The sequence below is a fragment of the Neomonachus schauinslandi genome, chromosome 8 (genome assembly GCF_002201575.2).
Source record: "Neomonachus schauinslandi chromosome 8, ASM220157v2, whole genome shotgun sequence".
In the NCBI taxonomy this organism is placed as follows: domain Eukaryota; kingdom Metazoa; phylum Chordata; class Mammalia; order Carnivora; family Phocidae; genus Neomonachus; species Neomonachus schauinslandi.
The window spans coordinates 21,445,836-21,458,993 of NC_058410.1; the positions used below are offsets into that span (position 1 = coordinate 21,445,836).

A 13,158-nucleotide genomic window follows, 5' to 3' on the forward strand; every position below is an offset into this window, starting at 1 on the left:
AGGTAAGGAAGGAGTACGACCTAATCCCTTAATGAGATGGGTAGACAGAGGTGGTAGGTGCATACATCCACTCCCTACACCCAGACAGGTGAGGAGGGCTCTGAGCAGGAACCTGGGGTTCCCTCCCAGGGCAGGCCTCCTGTGTGTGTGTGTGTGTGTGTGTGTGCACACACACACACACACACCAGGTGTAGCAGGGTTTCTCACCAGCAATGCTACTTCCAAACAGAATGGCCATGGCCTGCAATCAACAGAGGTGAGGCCCAGGAGCTGACAGCCAGCTGTGTTAGAAGAGGCCAACACTACATGGCTGCCGAGTGACGCCACGGCTTTGGAGAAGCCAGCATCCAGTCTGCCGGGCCAGCGGAAGGAGCCCTGCAGTGCTGGCTGTTGAAGGCAGGCATCCCTGGGACAGCCACTCTGGAAGCAAGCAGCCCACTCTAGCAGAAGAAAGGAAGGACACTGCCAGGGTTCTGCAGGGAGCAGGAATAGTTATTTGAGGAGACATCAAAAGAGATGAATAAAACAACACAAATGCTTTAAAAGGAAAGAGGAACGTTTAAACATCATTGTAAAAGGAAGAAAATGGAAGTGATTTTTCTGAATGTTTTGCATGTTCTGTTTTACAAACCAGGTGAAAAAGAAATGCTGCCAACCGTTAGCACACTGACTGGCACATGGCAAGGACTTAATAAATGAACACTTAGTGAGAGAAGAGAGAGGAGCTGATGTGGAAGCAATCATCAGAGCAGAAGTTAACAGCAGAGCAGGACAGCGAGAAGAGCCCAGGCCGGCTCTCACATCCAGGCCCACCTGATAGAGAAGGGAGCAGGCAAGGTCTATGATGGGGGCAAAATAAACACTGCAGAGCTAGGGCAGACCCCAAAACTGCAGAAAGGGGCTCCACAGAGGAGTAGAGAGCTGTGGCCAGGTGAGAAGGACACATTCAGAAATATAAAGGTGGAATCATTTTTAAAAGTAGAGGCAACCTGCTGGTCTGTAGGGCAAAGGTCAGCAAGTGATTTTGCTTGAAGTGCATCTGCTGGCATTGTGAGGAAAACTTCTCCAGTTTCAGAGGGTTCTAGAACCATCAAGCTTCAGGAGAAGATATGAAGAAGAGAAGCAGGGGGATTATTCTTTACTGTTAAGAATAAAAACATTTAGTGGGAAAGGTGACCTAAGTCACACCCATCGGGCACACCAGCCTACAGATCCAGACGTGGGACTCATAACACTTTGCCCCTCAGTCACTTGCAGTGACAATCTCAATCCAATGTCTTCTGTTTGGAGCTCTTATGCCCTTTATGCAAATCTGAGGATGTTGGCCACTCCGGGGATACGGGTATTAACATGTGTGAGTCATCTGTACATTCCACCTGCAGCTGATACCACACAAAGATAGTCCCAATTATGGGCACACCCACCCAAACTCCCATGGGTCCTACCTCTCAACTTGGGAATGAGGTGTAATCATCTACTTCTGACAACTTAGGGCTGAGCGTGGGGAGACTATGTAGGAAGGATCCAGGTAATAATGAGGCAGAACCAATGCAAGGCACTGACCAGGAGTATTTTCAATCAGCTCCAGGATTTCTGAGATGATAGATTTTCCAAGAGGTAACCAGGTAAGGAATAGAAAAAGCAAGTACTGGTTATCACTCAAGAATTTATGAGCCATGGGACTTAGCAACAAGGTCCCAGAGCCCAAAGCTGGGTTCCCTAAGCGCCTACTCTGTTCCATGCAGTGCACTGAGAACCAGTTCCCAGGCCAGGGAGAGTGACGCAACACCAAGTGCCACAGAAGGGAGGCTGTGGCACTTGCTATCACCGTAGGGATCGGGCTGAAGCACCGAGACAGGCTGGAGCCCGTAAAAAGGGAAAGGAGAGGGCAGAGGCTGAGCAAACAAGGTGGGAGTGATCACCACAGAAGGCAAGAAATGCACAAGCAGCCTATTGTTAAAGTATTCTCAGAAGTCACAAAGAACAGGGAGGAAGATAGGAGGGTGGAACTTGGAAACAATTCCAGAAGGTACAAAAAAGAAAACAGTGATCCAGAAATAAGGCAAAAACAAGAGTCAGGCCCTCTTATCCCAGGGCAGGCTCTGGTGGTGAGCAGGCCATACCCAACTTTGCAGCTTGGGATCACTTATGTACCGTTCCACACGAAGCTCTACTTTCCATAAAATGGTTCCCTTGGAGGAGGTCCATGAGTAAATCTGTCTATCTACAAGAGTATAAATAAAGCAAATATAACAAACTTGGTTTTAAATTGGGAATGTTGGACTAAAATATCTTCCTGGAGGTTGCCAACTCAGGAGAGTGCTGGAAGCCCTGATGTCCCCATTGGAACAAGAGGATTTAACTGCTCAGTAAAAACTCACCAGCTTCAGAGACCTCTGAATCTCAGGGTTTCTTCACATTTATTTTCAGTGACACCTGCAAAATTCCTACAAGTTCAGCTGTACCAATATTTGGTACATCTCTCATTTGGAAGATAAAGTAACGGAGCTTCATGACACCAGAGGAAACACAAATTCATTCTGGATGTTCTTACCCTCAGAACCAGCTCTCAGCCCCACAGCTTTCCGTTCCAGCAGTCGTGAGCCTTCGAAAGCAGCTCACTGGTGGTCAAGGGCAGTGCCTTAACCAACATGGAGCCCAGAGATTTCCAAGTTAGTTTCCTGAAAGTAAATGATACTATACAGTACTTCTTCTCTTCCTCAGATACACAGCCAAGAATCATATGAAACCAAGAGGAAATGCTGTTCCTCAACAGTAAGAAGGTTCCAAGTATCAGGTGGCAGCAACAACTGCTGAAAGCTGGTCCAGCCCCACCCCAGTCCCAAACTCTGGCACAAACACTAGCCTCAGAATCTTGCTGCCTGCTCATATAGGAGTCTTTCAGCAACAGAAGGACAAAAGGACCTGACACTTCTGCTCTCGAGGGCATTAAAATCATACCCTGAAGGAAGAAGGTGGTGACTCTTCCCATGAGCTACTACCCTGACCCCCTCCATACCGGAAAGAGAGGGGGGGGGGGAAGGAAATGAAAGCAAGTGACTCTAGGTTCTGGATTTCATACGCAAGAATAGCCAGCAACAGGTGCTGCGTTCTGGTGAAATTAAGCCTCTCAAAACGCCTTTTGCCTCCACAGCACAAAGAGCCCAAGCCCAGAAACCCAACATTTGCAATGATGTCAGAAGTGCAAATCATCATCATTTTCTCTCCAGTAGCAATTTTGTAAAAAAAAAAAAATTACCACACAGACCACAAAATATGTCTCTGTTTACACGACTTCTTTCACATTGTCCTCTCCCACAGTTTACTCCAAAATAATTTATAGATTTTTTTTTTTATATGACAGAGAGAGACACAGTGAGAGAGGGAACACAAGCAGGGGGAGTGGGAAAGGGAGAAGCAGGCTTCCCGCGGAGCAGGGAGCCCGATGCGGGGCTCGATCCCAGGACCCTGGGATCATGACCTAAGCCGAAGGCAGACGCTTAACCATCTGAGCCACCCAGGTGCCCCCAAAATAATTTAAACATTGATCATACTAAAACATTTTTTTTCATGCCTAGTGACCAACATAGCACCTGGTATATAGCAGGTGGGCAATATATACTTAGCAAATGAATGAATGAAACAAACAAGCAGGTAAACAAAAAGTTGTCTTTACAAATAAAGATAAAATCTTACCTTCGAAGTAATATGCAAATGTGTTTTTTCCCATTTCCTCAAAAAGAGAATGGAAGGTCAGAATCGGGGGCCAAGAACAAGAGCTTTCACTAATGAACAGATCAGGGGTTGCCAACCATCCATCCCCTGGCTGAAGCCAATATGCCTGCCAGCCACCTGTTAGCATTAACAGACCTACGCACAAGGGATTCTCATTCAGAGGAGACCAAACGGTCTGAAACAAGCAACAGGACAAGTGGTAGGAGATGACAGGCTGAGATCTACTTCACACGGGCAGTCAGGACAGCATCTAGGAAGAGAGGTGATTTAATCCAGTGCCCAGTCCCAGAAGAGTAGAAGGAGCTTGCCAACAGCCGGAGGACAGGTACTCCAGGCAGAGGAAAGAGCCTGTAAAGAGGCTGTACCCAGAGCTGCAAGCTGGCCATGGATGGGGCCATGGATAGGGCCATGGATGGGGCCATGGGCAGTGAGAGAGGAGGCATGTTATAGATATGGAAATGGCATCTCCCCATATGATCCACCCGACATGTCTTTGCCATTACACACACTTTCCTTTGGCCAGGAATACTTTCTCTTCCACACTCCCCTCTGCCACCTCACAGGTCCCTCCTCTGGAAAACATTCCCAGACCCTCCAAGTCAGAGCAAAGATGTCAGAAGTTAATCCCCCCTCACCTGTGGTCCCACAGCACCTCATGTGTGACATTATTATACCTCCTACCACACTGTGCTGAATCACTGTGCTCAAGGACCCATAAGCAGGGATCTTGCCTTATTTGTCTTTGTTCCCCAGCAGTCTATATAGAACTTGGCACCAGTAGATATGAACTTAAGGGAGTGAATGAAGAAACCAAAAGAGGAATGCACAAATTAAAGGAATGCAGGAGCGCCACCAACGCTAATTCATTACCCAGTGTTGGAAATTTGGATAGCACCATGGATACAGTTCGCTAACCCATTTATAGTGTTGGGAGCAGGATGATTTCTATCCCCCCATGACTGTCATACAACAAACACTTTGGGGCAAATCTTGCATCACAGGAAAGTGATGGAATAATTTTCACAGAGTATCGTTAGACGCTGGGCACCAATTTATTCACATTCACAAGCACGCTTCAAGTGCCAGGCCCCGCATAAGGCTGTGAGGCCAGAGCTGCCCTATCCATGAAGATCTACAACGCTAGTAAGGCGAGCACATCATATTTCCAAAATGCTGTTAATGACGGACATATGTAACTAACTTCTTTCATAATATTCAGAGAAAAAAAAAAAAAAACTTTAATTCCAAGATCACCCAGAGGACAAAATAATTTAGAATCTGTTGCTCCGGAATTTTCACACTAATTCTTGGTTCACTGAGTCATACCTGGGTTTCCTGTCTACAACCACTGGACAAAAATCTAAGCAACCATAACATTCTAAGCAAGGGTTCATTACCTGCCTGTGACCCTTTGTCGTCTCCATGTGTAGAATCAGATGTCACTTCCATTTCTCGTTGACTCAGCATGTCCTTCAAAGGTGGTTAAGATTCGTAAGCCAACCATGCGTGTTTTCTGAAGTCACAAAGATGTGTGTACCCATCCACTGGAGAGTGTGCTTTGATGGAGTCAAATTGAAAAGCAGAGCCAAACAGTATGGGAACCGTGGCAAGAGGAGTCCCTCCCCGACTGCCCAGACCAGAATGGTTACATTCCTGCCTCTGTGCACAGCCCCAATCCTGGTCTACTCCATCTGAGCCTCCACCAGGCTGTGGAGCCTGTGGCCTTAAAATCAGCAGGTGTGACAGCACTTATCTGCCTATGAACAGCCAGGTAAGGTATGCATTTCTACAAACATCGCTGTTAAAATTGCTCAGAATGCAGAGGAGCCAAGCACTTCCTCAATTCTCCTTTGGTTTTCCTTGAATTTGTTCCAAATGAAAACTTGGGTGAGTGAAAACGCTTAGGAATTACACAATAAAAAATGTTCTTAAGTGTCTAGCCCTCATTAATATACTTAAATAATACATGTAGGCCATCAAGCTCAAGGGTAAACTATGCTCTTCAACCAGGGTTAAAAATACTACTGAATGAAATGCAAACTGCATAACTTGCGAACCTCAAGGTATAGCCTCTGCTCACTTCATTCCCAGTCACTGTCCTCATTCAGGTTTCCTGTGAGCCAAGCTCTGCCCTCCGTCAACACTCAAGCATCAACTTAAATATGGCTTCCCTCACCACTAGCACCCATTTCAGGTCCCTTCCCCATACACGATTACAGCACTTTAGGACATTTATCCCCTAGCAAATAAACATCTAACTATTTGTACATTCTGGGGTTTGATATCTGTTCCTTTTTTTTTTTAAGATTTTATTTATTTATTTGACAGAGAAAGAGAGAGAAAGAGCGTACAGGCAGGGAGAGCAGGAGAGGGAGAAGGAAGCTCCCTGCTAAGCAGGGAGCCTGATGCAGGGCTCGATCCCAGGACCCCGGGATCATGACCTGAGCTGAAGGCAGACACTTAACTGACTGAGCCACCCAGGTGCCCTGATATCTGTTTCTTCTACTAGTCAACACATTAGAGAAGATGGACACCAAAGCTGTTGTGTTTGTCAATTTTGTTGACCATGCCCAGTACAATGCCTGGTATATGGAGAACTCAATAAAGAGTTATTTCCATTTCAGGGGCACCTCAGTGGTACAGTCAAACACCCAACTCTTGGTTTCAACTCAGGTCATGAGATCAGGGTTGTGAGATCAAACCCCACGTTGAGCTCCGTGCTCACACAGAATCTGCTCAAGATTCTTTCTCCCTCTCCCTCTGCCCCTCCCACTTGTGCTCACTCTCTCTCTCTCTAAAATATTTTTTTTAAAAAGATATTTCCATTTCAAATTGTTGTCTGTAAAAATATTCTCCATGGCACATTGCCGTCACTGCCAAAGCTCTACAGATATAAATGCTGTTTCTTAAGCCATCAGCTTCTTCAGGGGTTATTACAAGGCAAGGGGTCCATGAACTTGGACAGGAAGAAAAATTAACTATTTCATTAACCCCTAACAAAAATTTGCATCCTTTTATTACAAACATAAATCAGAAAATACACGACTGGTGGTAACTTTGGCTGTATTACCAGCAAAAATCATAGCCATTTTCACTTCACATTACAGCTGAAAAATCATTTGGCTCATCATCCCCTCAGAACAGTTATGGACCAACTGTTGGATCATGACATTGAACGTATTCATAAAAAACAAAGATTACTCTGTCACAGGCTTTTTAACTATTTTGTAAGTGAATTTCAATATAATCAGTTTTCCTTTATAATGCCACGTACTTTATTTTAAGCATTTAAAAACGTTTGTCTGGTGTACCACACTGCTAAAGGAGCCAATGGGAGTCAAAAAAAGAGTAGGGGGTGATGAGGATAAGGAATAAAAACCCTAATCTATATCATTACCATGAGATATAAACATTTGATGTGCCAAAAAATGCTTATATTCTGTTTTCAATGGGTTGAACATATTTTTACTCAGGGGAAAAAGGAATAAGACATTTCTGAAAGACAATTCAAAATAAACAGAATTATTAAAGAAGTTATTTTTTATAATAAATAGAAATATTTATTTCATTAGTTTCAGTAAAAAAAACTATAAAAAAAGAAATACTCAAGGCACATTTACAAGTTTAATAGTTACTATACAGTTCAACTATTAGATATCCTTGATACACTTTCTTTCTTGTTTTGAGATGTAATTGATATATAACATTGTATTAGTTGTGGGTGTACAACATTACGATCCCAATATATGTATGTATTGCAAAACAATCACCACAACAAGAAGTTTAGTTAACATCCACCAACACCCATAGTTAGAACATTTTTTCTTGTGATGAGAACTTTTAGGACGTACTCTCTTAGTAACTTTCAAATATGCAATACTGTATTGTTAACTATAGTCACCATGTTATATATTAATCCTCAAGACTTATTTACCTTACAATTGGAAGTTTGTACTTTTGACCACCTCCACCATCCCCCCCCCCCGCCCCACCCTGCTCCCTGCCTCTAGCAACCACCAATCTGTTTTCTGTATCTATGAGTTTGGGCTTGTTTTACTTGTTTTGTTTTGTTTTTAGATTCCACATATAAGTGAGATCATACAGTATTTGATCTGTCTGGTATCTTTGTCTGACTTACTATACTCTCAAGTTTCATCCACATTGTTACAAATTTTTGCAGGATTTCCTTCCTTTTTATGGCTAAATAATATTCCTGTGTGTGCGTGTGTGTTTGTGTGTGTACACCACATCTTCTTTATCTATTCATCCATTGATAGAAACTTAGGTTGTTTCCATGTCTTTAATGACATTGAGCACTTTTTTGACATATCCTTGATAATGATGAAACTTCTTTAACTTTTTTCCAGATAGACACATCATTCAGTCAATGAGCCCCTGGGATTTGTAAAATGAGGATACGAGGCAGACAAGGTTACAAAATATATTACACTCCTTTCTACCAGGTGTTTCCATAGTTAGAACCTATCAACTGAAGATTTGTCCCATCTTATTTCTGTAACAGCTCTATGAATATATGCACATACCCCACCAGGAGGAGTAACAGAGTAATCATTAACACCTTACTGTGAGTTGCTTTAATCAGCCAACCATTAATATCCACAACACCAATAAAAAAAAGGAGCTCTGGTGAGAAAAGAGAGGCCAGGCCTGGATGGAGTTAGAAGGCCAGTGAACAGCATTCAGGGGCTGGGTCAGCAGAAAAAGTTCAGAGAAGGTACAAAAATCAAATTTTGCAGAACCTCAATGGCAGCCAGCAGGCCTCAGCTGCATGAGAATTGCTCTGAAGAACTAAACACCACAGCTTTTCTCGCACACAAATTAAGACAGTTTGGGGCCAGTTCAGTTCAGCAGCCCCAGTTATGTTCAGTAACATTCTCACCCTTTCCCACCAAAAGGAAAACAACAGGATAGAAAAGGTCCTCACAACCTTGTTCTCTTCTTCCTCCCATTTCCCCTCTCCCTCTCCCTATTTATAAATGCAGACACTGAGGACTTGGAGCCCAAGGTCTGCCTGCTTTAATCCACCGGCAGGAGTCATATCTCTCAGCATATTAGCAAAACCCCCTCAACTTCACACAGCAAATAGAAACCTAAAATCCTTCTAGAAGTTCACACCCCCCACCATTCCCACCAGAACATTTCTTGGAAATGTGTAAAAGCATTTCTTGTCGGGTGCGCATCCACAAGAAAACCATCAACAACCAAATGAGATTTGAAGGAAAGTGAGCAAAAAGTTCCCTTAAGGTTCCGGGTAGCCCAGAGCAGCAGGGGCATACTGAGTTTGGGACTGCTATTTAATCTTGAGAAAGTCATTTCCTTCCTCCTTGACTCCGTTTTCTCAATTACCAGGCAACAGAAGTGGAGAAAATGGTCCCTTAAAACATCTTCCAGCTCTAAAATTCTGTGAAGGTCCATGTTGCCACAACAGCCATGCATGGTTGTAAGTGAGAGATAAGAGCAGAAGAAAGCCACTTAGCTCTCTCTCTCTCTCTCTCTCTCTCTCTCTCACACACACACACACACACAAAGTTTATAAGTCAGGAAATGCTGGAAAGAGACCATTTTAGCTTGAAGGTCTGCTTGCTCTTAGTGCTCAAATGTTTAGTTCCTTACATTTGTATTTCATTACAACCACAGTGTATGAAATGTCTAACAGAAAATACTCCCATAATCACTAGCAATACAGAAAATACGTGGCTCTAATGTGAGGAGAAGCTTGTCTCAAAATTATTGGGACATTTACAATTCACATGCACAATAAATGATTGTTAAAGCCACAAAGTTTGTACAGCCAGGCATGAGGAAGGTATACAAAATGTTACAATAACCATGCCTAACTGCAGCTAGAAACTGGTGCTGAGAAAAGACAACTACTAAAGAAATTTAAGGGACCATATTATTCACAGAGGCTTATGTGACTGCCAAAAAAGTAATATTGTGCAGAATTTTCTACACTGTCAATAAAATTTTTCAACAAAATGATCTCCAAAGTAAATATCTCATTACATGTTTCTCAATTTTTATTAAAGCAATAAATACACAGTTTGCCTTTTTTTTTTAATCAAATAGGATTATAACAAAATCCAGCAGTCCTGCCTCAGTCCTTCTTTCAATCTATCACCTATTTGTTCTGACATATGCATTTCTAAATAGTGCACTTATACTGCTATTTTCTGATTGTAAGTCAGACATTATTTACAAAATTTTTGTTATGGTAATTAAGCATTTACCTCTGTTACATCTATTCTTCCAGTTCTCTATCCAGTTTTTTACGTCTGTATCATACACTTTCCAAGATTCCTTTCTTACTCTCTGAATCTGATTTTTATAGCATTCTGTTCTTGTTTCAAAGATGTAATTATTTTCCCACCTCTCTGAGGATATTATATTATATATCATTTTCCTCCCTTTCCCCTAAGTTTCTTTTTCCCATTGGTTGGGTTTGGCTTTAATAACGGAAGCTTTCCTCAAACATCTGACTCCTGGCAGCCCCTCACATTTCAAACTGAGGCAGTCAAATGCCCAAGTTCTACGTGCTTGGGTGTCGCCTGCGAACTGATGGACTCAAAGTAAGTCATCAAATTCCATGCTATAACTATACTATCTTCCCAATAAAAGCACCCTCTGATTTGGGGCTGGTGTAGCTTCAGCAATTCTGGGGTTTCCCAATCTTGGTGTCTCTTCACCTCCTTGGTGTCAAACCAGAACCCCACCATTCTCTCTGGGACAGGGATCCCAAGGCAGAGTTCAATTTCTCCAGAGAATATATAAATCCATATTCTCCTGTGCAGGTAGGGAAGAAGAGGAAAGATCTGGGAGTCAAGGCACACTATTTACAGATCTCAACCAAACTCCTAGTTTTTAGCCCCAAACATCTCCCACTTTCCCCTGCTCCAACCTCAGGCAGTACTCGTGACTCCAAATCAGGAGGCTTACAAAGTCTGAGGGGTGCAATAGGAAGCCTCTTGTCACCACCCTCTGCCCTGGACCCCATAGTACTTACCACTCCGCCATCATTTCCAACACGTGATGCCTTGCCCATCCAAAGCCACTTGGTCTCCACTTCCCTTTGGCTGTATTAGTTTATTCCTTTTTTTGGTCTTTTTGCTGTAATATTATGGCAGCAAGCAGTGATAAACACATATCCACTCTCCCACTTTCAACTACAAGTTCTGCTCTCTTCCATTTATTCTTAGGGAGAGTCCTAAAATGGTCTCACGACCATAAGCCAAGCACTGGTTTCACATGGCGGTAGCGTGCAGGCAAGACTGGATTCTTATAGTCTCAAATCCCAAAAGACAATCTTGCTGAATATCTTACTGTCAAAACCAGACTTTGTAGAATAATATTCATAACATCAGATGGAACTGTCAGTTAATTATTCTTTTCATGATTAGGTCCAATTTGGAATTTGAATTTAATATTTATAATATGATACAGTCATTTCATATATAGCAAAATTTTATAGATATAGCATCAAATTACATTTCTTTCCTTTATCTTTAAATGTGAAATTTTACTGTACATTCAGTCCTATTCAATCCAGCCAAATTACAGCTGCTATTCGGGGACCTCAATTCACTTTACATACTGAAAATACTAAATTGCATTAAAACTTTATTAAAAAAATCAAATAAATTTTATCTCTGAAAATATGTTAAACACAGAAACCTAAAGTTCACCTATATTTACCAAAAAAACTCTATAACTGTATCAAGTATATTAATAATGAAAGACAAAATATAGATGGTCCTATAACCCAAATGCTCAGTACCTTGTGACCAATAGAGAGGACAGCCTGTAAGTTTTAAAAACACAGAAAGTAATTCCCATCTGGGCTGAAAGGGAATGTGCATGTTTTTAATAGTAACATCATGAAATACAGAAATAATTTTTCAAGACCTTCTTTTGAACCAGAATGAACTTCATAGCTAGATGCCAATATTTCCCACAAAACCCAGTGAAACTGACTATGGGGACCCAAGGAGGGTGGAAACTTCTCAGGCAAAGAAAGACAAAGTCTGCCAGCAAATTCATAAAACTGCAAACTTTTGCCCAATTACTTGGGCAAGCGGCACCTGGGTGGTTCAGTCGGTTAAGCGTCCGACTCTTGGTTTCTGCTCAGGTCATGATCTCAGGGTCGTGAGATGAGGCCCGTGTCCAGCTCTGCGCTCAGTGTGGAGTCTGCTTGAGATTCTTTCTCTCTCCCTCTGCCCCTCCTCCCCCAATAAATAAATCTTTTTTAAAAAAAAATTACTTGGTTTAGAAGCTCACATACAGCCTGTTTGATGAAGTCACTGAAAGTCCTAGAAACTCTATTTTGCCCACATTGTGATATATCTTTAATGTATCACAAAAATAAAAGAAAGCAAGAAATGCTAATGTCTTCCTTCATTTTCTTTAAGTAAAAAAATAAAGGTAAATACTATTAAGTGACTTCAAACATTAAAGTCAAATAAATATTAATGTTATGCTCCATGGTTTCTGATCCAAGAATATTTAACAGTCCCTAACATTCAAAACAGAGTATCTGAAAAATTTATTTCCTTGCTCTTTCCCATCATGTCATTAATTTGAGCGGGAGGATTGTTCTGCTATCATTCAAATGATAATAATTTTGTCAATTATAATGATCATTAGTCTTGATAAGAGGAATAGAGATGAATGATGTTAAAATATTTACAAACAATATTTATAGCATTTAATCCATAATTTACCTCGTGGTCATGATAATTTAATAGCCTAGGGAAGGAAGTGTAATCAATCCAATCATCAAATTTAAGAATTGCCAAGTTTCCTTCATAACTAAAAATGTCATTGTTACTTAAATCGGGGAATCAGACCTTGAAACCCCAGGCAAACTGAAACAGTGCCGCTCTCTACATTTAAACAGAATGCTCCTTCTAAAAAAGTCAAAATCAAATCCTCCCTGCACATTTTCCTATGACTGAAGCCTAAAGTGTTCTATTTGCTAATCCTTGATACACATACCCAGTCCCTACATGTCAAACACTGTTCAATGGCAGTGACATGAAATGGTCCATGAAATCCTGTTACTTTTTCTTCAACACTCTGCGCACCAAAATATCAGTCTCGTTTAACAGGCCCCTGGGTGGAAAACATTTCTAAGTCAGTTTCTTTAATCCCCAATACCTAATAAGGAAAGACAGAAGCCCTAGATGATAAGTCACAAGGGTGAGTTGGGTGGTTGAAATAAATTCCTGGCCAGGAGTCACCTGCAGGGCCACCGTGAAAGGCCACTCACAAACTTCTGGGAATCAGCTGATAAAGGTGCCCAGAAGAGAGATGGTAAATCAGTGGACACACTCAACAGGAGCTCACTAACATAGGACACACTGTAGGGAGTCACAAACACTGTTTGCCACACAAACATCCGAACAA

General features: G+C 41.9%; 1 protein-coding gene across 3 annotated transcripts in view; it reads right to left on the reverse strand.

The window, feature by feature from the left end:
• Nucleotides 1–13,158, reverse strand: part of UTRN (utrophin) — a 484,838-nt gene that overhangs the window by 446,053 nt on the left and 25,627 nt on the right. The window lies entirely within an intron of this gene.